This window comes from Parasteatoda tepidariorum, chromosome 2, assembly GCF_982258835.1.
Source record: "Parasteatoda tepidariorum strain Cologne lab strain chromosome 2, Ptep-v5.0, whole genome shotgun sequence".
Lineage (NCBI taxonomy): Eukaryota > Metazoa > Arthropoda > Arachnida > Araneae > Theridiidae > Parasteatoda > Parasteatoda tepidariorum.
The window spans coordinates 19,542,300-19,552,683 of NC_141756.1; the positions used below are offsets into that span (position 1 = coordinate 19,542,300).

A 10,384-nucleotide genomic window follows, 5' to 3' on the forward strand; every position below is an offset into this window, starting at 1 on the left:
AATATAAATATGTTAATAATATGTATTAACTTTTTTTTTTAGAAATTTGCTGAAAAACCGGAAGTAGTTGAGCTGACCAGCCAACCAAATGCTGAACAGTCGACCAAATCGGTAAGTTAAAAAAATTATTTAATATTTTTTAATGTAAGTGCATGAGATGATTATATATTTTTTTATAGTTATGTTTTAGTTTTGTAAGAATTGTCAAAAGATATCTGTATAGAACTGAATTTAAAATGGTAACATCACTGTACATAAATTTTAAGTGAATTTGATTGTGTTTGGACAGTATAATTCAGCAATAAAGACATGCATTTCAAATAATAATAGAAAAGACTTATCCATTTTGCTTTCACATGCAAGATAGTCCTTGATCTTTAATACATACTTTAAAAACACCTGTCACAGCGCTAAAGACGCTTTGGAGTCACAAATATTTTTTAAAAAAGTGCTTTGATACTGATGATAAAATATAAATATGTATATAAAAATATATAAATATGTTAATAATATGTATTCACGTTTTTTTTTTTTTTTTTTTTTTTTTTTTAGAAATTAGTTGAGATACCGGAAGTATTTGAGCTGACCAGCCAACCAAATGCTGAACAGTCGACCAAATCGGTAAGTTAAAAAAATTATTTCATATTTTTTTAATGTAAGTGCGCGACATGATTATAAAATTTTTTATAATTATGCTTTGGTTTCGTAAGAATTGTCAAAAGATAACTGTATAGAACTGAATTTAAAATGATAACATTACTGACAATGAATTGGTTTAGTAGATTAGCAAATATATTTATAGCGTGATAAATATTAAAAAATCAATGATTAATAAAAAAGTTTTAGTACTTGTTATTAGCTCAACAAGTATTAAAAAAATTTTCCCCTCATATTGAAAAACATACATTTTTCACTGATTTAGGTGAAATATAGATAATTTCAAGCAGCAGTGTTTCACCATTGTATATATTTAAGTGTATATGAATATATGTGTGTGCATAGAAAATTCAAAATCTATATTTTACTTTATTGATGCTATGGTAAATACCTATACCTATCATTAAGCTACAGTTTATTTTTTAAAAAAATCATTCTTACACAACATATACACTCGATTTTCTTGTTTTTGATAATTTAATACTGACTTTCTATCAAATAATAAATAATTTTGTTAAGATACTCTAGCAAACTTTTTTCTTAATTATAATCGGAAACAAATGTTTCGTTTTTTCAGTTGCGGGAGATTTATTAAACAGATTTTGTATTCCTTCACCTAACTTATTTTAAATCGGCAATCGGTTCATTTTTTTTCTTAACTACATTTTAGTCTATGTTTTGTCGTAATGTTCAAGTTTTAACGCGTTATATGTAACAAGGGTTTATATGAATTTCTAGCAGGTTTAGGGCCCATGATCAGGATTAAAATTACATAACACATAAAATTAGAAAATGAAATTACATTACTCGCACATGATGACATTGTCTGGAAATGTCATCATGTGCGGCTAGGGGCGGTTTCTCTAATATGTACTGTTTCCTCGTATGCTTATGAACAGATAATAATAGGGGTTGCTCCTTTCGCCGCATACCGTGACCGTTTTCGGGAATGGGCTTTTATTCAGTTTTTATCCTGATAACACTCCCGGAAGTTTGCTGAACATTTATGTGACCCCATGTTAATTGTAACGTTTTCAATTTTGTACAAAGCCGACAAAAGTAGGCTGAAAATGTCATTAAAAATATAGGTTTAAAATCAAATCAAGTTTCAAATTAGGAAACCCCACACCAAAATCAGTAAAGATGAAGTATTTGTTTAAATGGTTCAAAGAATTAGTTCCCTTGTGTAATTCATTTAAAACTGCTTTCTTGAAAATAAATTTTACACATAAAAATTGAAATACTTTCAAAAAAATAATTATAATACTTTTTTAAATAAATATATATACTTTTGATCTTATTTTTTAAAAATCAGTTTCAATAATACCTTGAAGATATTTGGAAAAAAAATATTTTACATTTAAAATTACTTTTTCTTTGAAAAAAATCTTGTATAATTGTCACTTAACACTTGTTTTTCTTTCAGGCTAGTAAACGTCAACGTAAAAGAAAGCGCGCAGATGAAAAAGAAAACGTAAGATATTATTTTTTAATTAATTAGTTAATTATTTTATGAAATCAACAACGCATTCAATTGCTTCAGTTATTTAGTTTATTTAGTTACTTTAACTTTAATTTTTAAATAGTTTTGCATCTACTTGACAGTTTCTGGGATAAATTAAAATTTTCAAATAATGAAGAGGATTGTTTATAAATTTTCTTAGTTTTATGAGAATGACCAGACATTCATTTGTACTTAAAAGTGTCCTTTCGTACTAAATTAGCACAACTCGTTCTCGAAATAAATAGGCCTACAGTACGAAATAGATGATGCTTTCCTTTTTAAAACAACTTTAACAACTTTTATCTCGAATATTTTTATAAGGGAACTTGTAAATTTATTACTCATTTTTTATTCCCAAATTAATGGAGAAAGTAAAATCGGAAGGATACTTATGCATACAAAATATTTAGTTATGCATAAATTATTTATTCAATGATATTAACTAAAAACTCAACGGGAAGTTTTCCATAAAGAGAGGGAAAAAATCCGCAACGATGTAAACAATTAAAAAAAATCATGATTTTTATATATTCTTTTCTTAATTTTCATTTTTATTTTTCTAGATTATCTGAATTTAGTTCAATTATACGGTTTGTTTACTATAAAGCATGTAACCACATAGTTTCAACTACAAAAACAGCATCAATATTTTTCAATCACCGCATCTCTCTATCTTAATAGTTAGGAAAATAAAATCTTGGTCAAATACTATTACTAAATCAATATTTATTACTAATTAATTATTACATTGATATCTTCCTTTTGAACTATTATGATTACTTTTAACAAATAAAAATTCAATAATTGAAAAAAAATTTAAAGTTTTTAATTTTCTTGTTTAAAGAAGAAGAAAAAAGAGAAAGAGTATAACAATTTTTTTTTTTTTGATCAAATTAAAAAAAGTAATTCTTTACTTTGAGTAATTCTGAAAATAAATAATGGATTTTTTATTTTTTATTTAGGATTTTGCATCATATTTTGTCTCTATTTCCGAGCGGACTAAATTTCACAAAAGAAGTTGCCGAAAATGAGTAAGTTGGTTTTATGTTTAATGTATTAATACTACTCTTTTTTTTCCTTTTTCATATTTTTGTAATCAAGACATTTCATGTTAAACTTTAAGCCATCTAAGTACTATTTAATAAATTATAAACAAAATAAATTTTAAGACACATTTTACATAAGAAAATTCTAAAAAAATTACAAAAAGTTAATTTTGAGTAGAATATATTTGAATAAAAAAGAAAGCTATTTTAGAATAAAATATATTCAGAGATATCTGGTAATAAAAAAATATGGTAGTGACTCTTAAGTGTTAAAACACCATTTTTAAAATAAAAATTTTAAAAGTTATGAGGTATAAAATAAAAATTAAGAATGCTGCAAAATATTTTCTCCTAAGTCTTAAATTTAGACAAACAAGTACATGGTTGGGTGCCAATTGTGCAAACATATTCCGCTTGTGCCAAACGCATTGCTAGCCAACTCACATGCATATATTTCTGCATAATTAAGTGTGTATAATGTCAAGTACGAAGACAGCAAAATGTTTTCATCAAAGTTATAAATAAATTACTGTTTTGCTCCATTATTCTATGTACAGTTCGTAAAATTAGTAACAGGACACCCAGAAAACCTTTGTTCCAGTGATTGACTTTTCGCGAAAAGCAATGCAAATGGATTAAAAGGCTCACAAATTTTTTAACACAAAAACTTTCTTTATCTTAATAAATAGGCTTATTTTTTGTTGAAATCTTTGGATATTAGAACAGACAAAAATATAAGAGGGGTGAGAGATCAGCAATTTGTAAATATATGGTCTTCTCACTAGTTTGCTAGGAGACTGATTGTTAACTTATCGTTTTGCTTATTTCACCATCTCTCTAGAATTAGTAATATGATTTTCGGATATTTTCCACACGAACGTAAAATTTGCTTAACCAAAGACATTTGTACTGAAAAAATTACGTCAAAAACTTTTTGAACTCTTTAATGACAAAGTCGAAAATATGAAAGAAGTTGGTCGAATGGTCCTTGAGAACTAAAACTTATAGTACGCCCTGTTAATGAAGGTGAAATTCTGAAAATGTAATATTAATGTTAAGGGGTCCAAAAATTTGACCTGTCATCTAACCAAATTCCTGAAATCAAAATTGGACGAAAAAAAAAGGCATTTTTATTCAAATGAATTACATTTTTGGGACTAATACTCTTAACTTTAAATATCGTTATGCTAATGAATTACGTATTAATACTCGAAAATCTGACTAACACATTAAAAGCTATATAATTTTCTTCTTCTTTTTTATTTGTACTGTTCAATCCATGTTCTGCTTAACTCTTGTTTGATGTACGGCGTTCTCAGTATCTTATTCTGAGTTTTTTAACAGGGAAAAATTTCTTATCTGTCAGCGCGAATTTTTCGCTCAAGACAAAAATTAATATTTAATTACAAAAATTACTTATATTAATTCGCATTAATTTTCGAAAATAATTTAAAGGACTTTTCGAAATAGTTTAATTTATGAGCATCTATTCCAATCTGGGAATGGCGTCGATACCTAAACAGTATCTCGATTTATGAGATGGTCCTCCAATTGAAAGTTAAAGGGTGGGAAAAGGTTTCTGTTCAGAAACTTTGTGCCAGATAAGTTTCTGAAATTCTTTTTTACAAAACTCACGTGTATAAAATATTGTTGATCACGCAAGATTTTTATATTTTTCTACATTATTTATTGCACAAATAAATTAAAACTTGCTCCTAAAACCTCGCTAATTGTTGAAATAAACCTCTCTAAAAATTGAGGTGACAAGTTGTATTTAATTTTTATTTCTAATTTTTTATTTGTTTATTTTCAGATTTTGATTGCAAGATCAGCAACATGCGAGATCAGTAACAAAATACTGACATCATAGACAAAAAAATGGAAAAAGAAGGATTAAGATAGAAAAAGAAATTTCGATCTTTGGATTCAGTGAAAACACTATTTTGTTTTTTAATTTTGTGGACAAGATCTTTAGTGAACATGTTACTGAATTATACACTAAGCAGTTTATTTGTAAATGATTATATGCTATTATTATTATTAAAATGATTTCATTATTTCACTTTTAATATTTTTCATGTTCATCCTATTCAATGTTCAATTTAATCACAATTAGAGTGAGATGAAAACGACGAAAATTATCTGTCAATTTGAAGGAGTTTTGAAATTGATTTTAATAAAATTTTTTGTATTTTATTACTTGCCTTGCGTGTGTCATACTTTTTTTTCTTTTTTGTCTCACTTAGATTCAGATTTTTGTTAAAAATCCTTATAAATTTTATTTGAAATACTAAAAAATTGGCAAACGTAACAAATCTAAAACTCTCTAAAAATGGCGTGTTTAGATTTTCATTTTAGATACTCTGCATAATTATAGTTGTCAATTTAAGAATACAAACATCACCTTAGCATTTTATACAAGCATCTCCCTAGAATTTTAAATCCTATAAAACTTACTACGATCCAAACTTACTATAATTAAAGGGGGGAAATTAAAATTATCTTTTGCTTTAGTTGGGCTATTATTTTTAACTCTAATAATATTGTACTACTAGATTAGAATCTTGTTGATTCATTGTTGATAGAATTAAAATTTGATGCAATCTTTGATAGTAATTTGAACCATATTATTGTATTTCCAAAAATTGAATGTGATATTGTAGCTCACTTTAACAGAAACAATATCAAATAAATTTTATTGTATTTATATTTATATAATAAAATTTTTTTGATAATGTTTATTAAGCAGAATTGTGAACCTAGCTGTAAAATATCTACCTAGTTGGAGGCGCGATATAGCCAAGACTGGCTCTTGCGCCAAAAATCCAAACAAACAAACAATATATATATATATATATATATAATATATATATATATATATATATATATATATATATATATATATATATATATATATATATATATATATATATATATATATATATATATATATATATATATATATATATATATATATATATATATATATATATATATATATATATATATATATATATATATATATATATATATATATATATATATATATATATAAAAATAATAAAGGATAAAAAAAGAGGGAAAGGAAAAAAAAATGAAACGGCACAAAACGAGCGAGCTTATTGGTGTATTAAAGAAATATATTCGTTAGCAATCCTCTTAGTGTAGTTGCGTCAATACTATTGCAAAACAATATCAACACCAACTGAAATTATCAATATAATTTGATAGTAAACATAGAAAATAATTAATTAAATAGCATTTCAATAAATAATGTAATTTATGAAATTAATTTCTTATAAATTTATAGTTATCATTAATTTATACAACAAATCATCATAAAATCAATGAAAATAAAATCATAAGCCAGTCAAAAGAGATACTTTTAATCTCTTGATAAGAAAAGATTAAGCCTTGCAGATAATCCCTTCCTCCCTGGTAAATCCTTTCTTAAATAGATTTTTACATGAAACTTCATGAATGGTTTACTTTACTTTACGAATAATAGAACTTAATGTTTTAACTTTATGAATAGCCTTGAAATAAATTTATAAAATACCTAAGTATCTATTCTCTTTTTTATTATTATATTAATTATTTTTGATTAGTGGTAGGTAACTGCAGGAGAACCAGAAACTCAAGTTGTTTTGTGTTTTAGAGCCAAACAATAGACTTAATGAATAAACCCCACTTCGTTTAAATAATGATGATAATAATACTTTAAAAATATCTACTCAAGATAAAATATTTAGCTCTTCAAAACACCAAATTGATTTAATGAATATCAAAACATTTTAAGAATTTGACTAAGAACTAGTAACGAAGCTAATAGGTGTTCATGCACAAAATGAACAAAGGAAGTGCGTGTGAACTTTTAAATTTGCAACCAGTTTAAATTTGCAAACAATTTTTAAATTTGTGAAGGAGGATATTTGAGGGGGGGGGGGGGGTAGTCCAGTTCATACGCATACTTTCTGCGGACATAAACTTATTTCAACGTAAAATAATTCTTACTTCAAAAATATTCTGTTTCTTTTCTAAATATTTCTATTTATTTTGATGAATTTTACTATGATACAAACTAGCCAAATAAAATTAATAAACAAATTTTACTAGGAAGTAAACTAGCCAAATAAAATTGACTTGAAAACCAAATTTTACTAGGAAGTAAACTAGCCAAATAAAATTGACTTGAAAATCAACATTTTTTCTGCAACTTTCATGTGACGCAATTTCTCACTGGACACGGCAACTTCAAGGCATATTTAAAAAGATTTGGCTTAAGTTTCAGTGATCTGTGTGATTGCAATATTGGAGGAACATAAGACGTTGAGCATTTTATTGTAAAATGCTCACAGTTTGAGAAAAATGAAAAAAACTTAATAATTGCCTTAAAGTCACACAATATTAACTTTCCTCCCCCGCTTCGCACTTTTGTGGGAAACAAAACCGCTTTCAAACTTTTCTGCGAATTCATTGATTCAGTTTTTAATGTAAATTTATAAATCACTTTGTTTTGCATACTATTTTAAATTTTTCGTTTTTCTCATCCTTTTTGTAAATGTTTTTATTTATTTTTTATTATTATTTTTCGTTTCTAAATTTTACATGAGTATGCAATTCTGTTTAAATATCCTGCATTGTTTGCTACCATACTTACGTCTGTAAACCTCGTGTTGTGCTTCTTAAGTGGTGCACGAGGAACCATTTTGTTCTTGAATTTAAAAAAAAAAATAAAATTAATGAATAAAGTTCGCAAAAAAATTGAAAAATCTAAATTTATGAAATTAATTAGTTTATTCACCCTTCTCCGAACTATGTTCTACTATTTTGAAAAATTAATGTAATTACAAAATGACAACAATACGTAAAGATAAATAAATAAAAAAAAATAATAAAAAAAAGGAATTGAAATTTGGGGGGAAAGGGTTTGTTAAGGACTTCCTTCCCTCATGCATTTTCAGAACCTACTTTCAAAATTTTTTAAACTGAGCAATTGCATTATTATAAATTTTTATTATAAATTGTTATTCTTACTATAAATATAATTGAAAAATTAAATGTAAAAGATCAAGATGTTTTGAATCAAATATGTTATTTGCATGGATTTTGTATTTCTGGGAAACTATTTAAGTTAGAATACACCTTTATTTCATTTAAAAGTTAGATTAAAAAGAGAAGAAAAAATATTTTAAGTTAAATGCGATTTTAGGAAGAAAAAAATATTAATGAGTAAATAAATATATTATAGTTCACATTGGACACGCTTTCATTTGTAATTGCTATTTATTTATTTTAACGTTTTGCAATGTTTTACTTTTACAAATTTTTTGCAAAATTTTTTACAAATTTTCATGAAGTAGTTTTTGAGTAATTACCACTCGCCTATAAATTATAGATAGCAAATAATATCGATTAAATAAAAATCCAAAACCCCATTCTTGCTGATTAAACTTACTCTAATGTATTTGATGTAGCTTCACAGACTCATACTGGACACTTTCATTTCTAATTGCTTTTTATTTATTTTAAAGATGTGCAATGTTTTGTTTTTCTCAATGTTAAATAGTTTACATATTAATGCTTTTTTTTTCAGCAATTTACAAATTTTTATGCCGTAGCTTTAGAGTAATCACCACTCTCCTATGAATAGTAGAAAGCAAATGATATCGATCAAATTAAAATCAGAACCTCATTCCTGCTGATTAATCTTAATCCAATATATTTTATGTAGCTTAACTGATTCACACTGGTCACTCTAATTTCTAATTGCTTTATATTTATTTTAAAGCTCTGCAATGTCTTATTTTTCTCACCGTTAAATTGTTTACATATTAATGTTTCTTTTTCCGCAATTTACAAATTTTTATGCTGTGGCTTTAGAGTAATCACCACTCTCCTATGAATAGAAGAAAGCAAATAATATCGATCAAATAAAAATCCAAAACCTCATTCTTGCTGATTAATCTTAATCCAATATATTTTATTTAGCTTCACTGATTCACACTGGACACTCTAATTTCTAATTGCTTTTTATTTATTTTAAAGCTTTTCAATGTCTTATTTTTCTCAACGTTAAATTGTTTACATATTAATGCTTCTTTTTCCATAAAAATCCAAAACCTCATTCGTGCTGATTAATCTTAATCCAATATATTTTATGTAGCTTCACTGATTCACACTGGACATTCTAATTTCTAATTGCTTTTTATTTATTTTAAAGCTTTGCAATGTCTTATTTTTCTCAACGTTAAATTGTTTACATATTAATTCTTCTTTTTCCGCAATTTACAAATTTTTATGCTGTGGCTTCAGAGTAATCACCACTCTCCTATGAATAGTAGAAAGCAAATAATATCGATCAAATAAAAATCCAAAACCTCATTCTTGCTGATTAATCTTAATCCAATATATTTTATGTAGCTTCACTGATTCACACTGGACACTCTAATTTCTAATTGCTTTTTATTTATTTTAAAGCACTCCAATGTCTTATTTTTCTCAATGTTAAATTGTTTACATATTAATGCTTCTTTTTCCGCAATTAACAAATTTTTATGCTGTGGCTTTAGAGTAATCACCACTCACCTATGAATAGAAGAAAGCAAATAATATCGATCAAATAAAAATCCAAAACCTCATTCTTGCTGATTAATCTCAATCCAATATATTTTATTTAGCTTCACTGATTCACACTGGACACTCTAATTTCTAATTGCTTTTTATTTATTTTAAAGCTTTGCAATGTCTTATTTTTCTCAACGTTAAATTGCTTACATATTAATGCTTCTTTTTCCATAAAAATCCAAAACCTCATTCGTACTGATTAATCGTAATCCAATATATTTTATGTAGCTTCACTGATTCACACTGGACACTCTAATTTCTAATTGCTTTTTATTTATTTTAAAGCCTTGCAATGTCTTATTTTTCTTAACGTTAAATTGTTTGCATATTATTGCTTCTTTTTCCGCAATTTACAAATTTTTTTGCTGTGACTTTAGAGTAATCACCACTTTCCTATGAATAGTAGATAGCGCGTTTTATTGATTAAATAAAAATCCATAGTGGAAACCCCATTCTTGCTGATTAAACTTACTCTAATATATTTTGAGCAGCTTTACTGACTCACTCAGGACACTTTCATTATTAACTACTATTTACTTACTTTAACGTT

General features: G+C 26.0%; 1 long non-coding RNA gene across 1 annotated transcript; it reads left to right on the forward strand.

Moving 5' to 3' along the window:
• The first annotated feature begins 2,013 nt into the window (after positions 1 to 2,013).
• LOC147814582 (uncharacterized) lies at positions 2,014 to 5,276 on the forward strand. The gene is made up of 3 exons (XR_015430726.1): positions 2,014 to 2,131; positions 3,124 to 3,192; positions 5,021 to 5,276. It is a non-coding gene; the product is annotated as an uncharacterized LOC147814582 (long non-coding RNA).
• Positions 5,277 to 10,384: the final 5,108 nt, after the last annotated feature.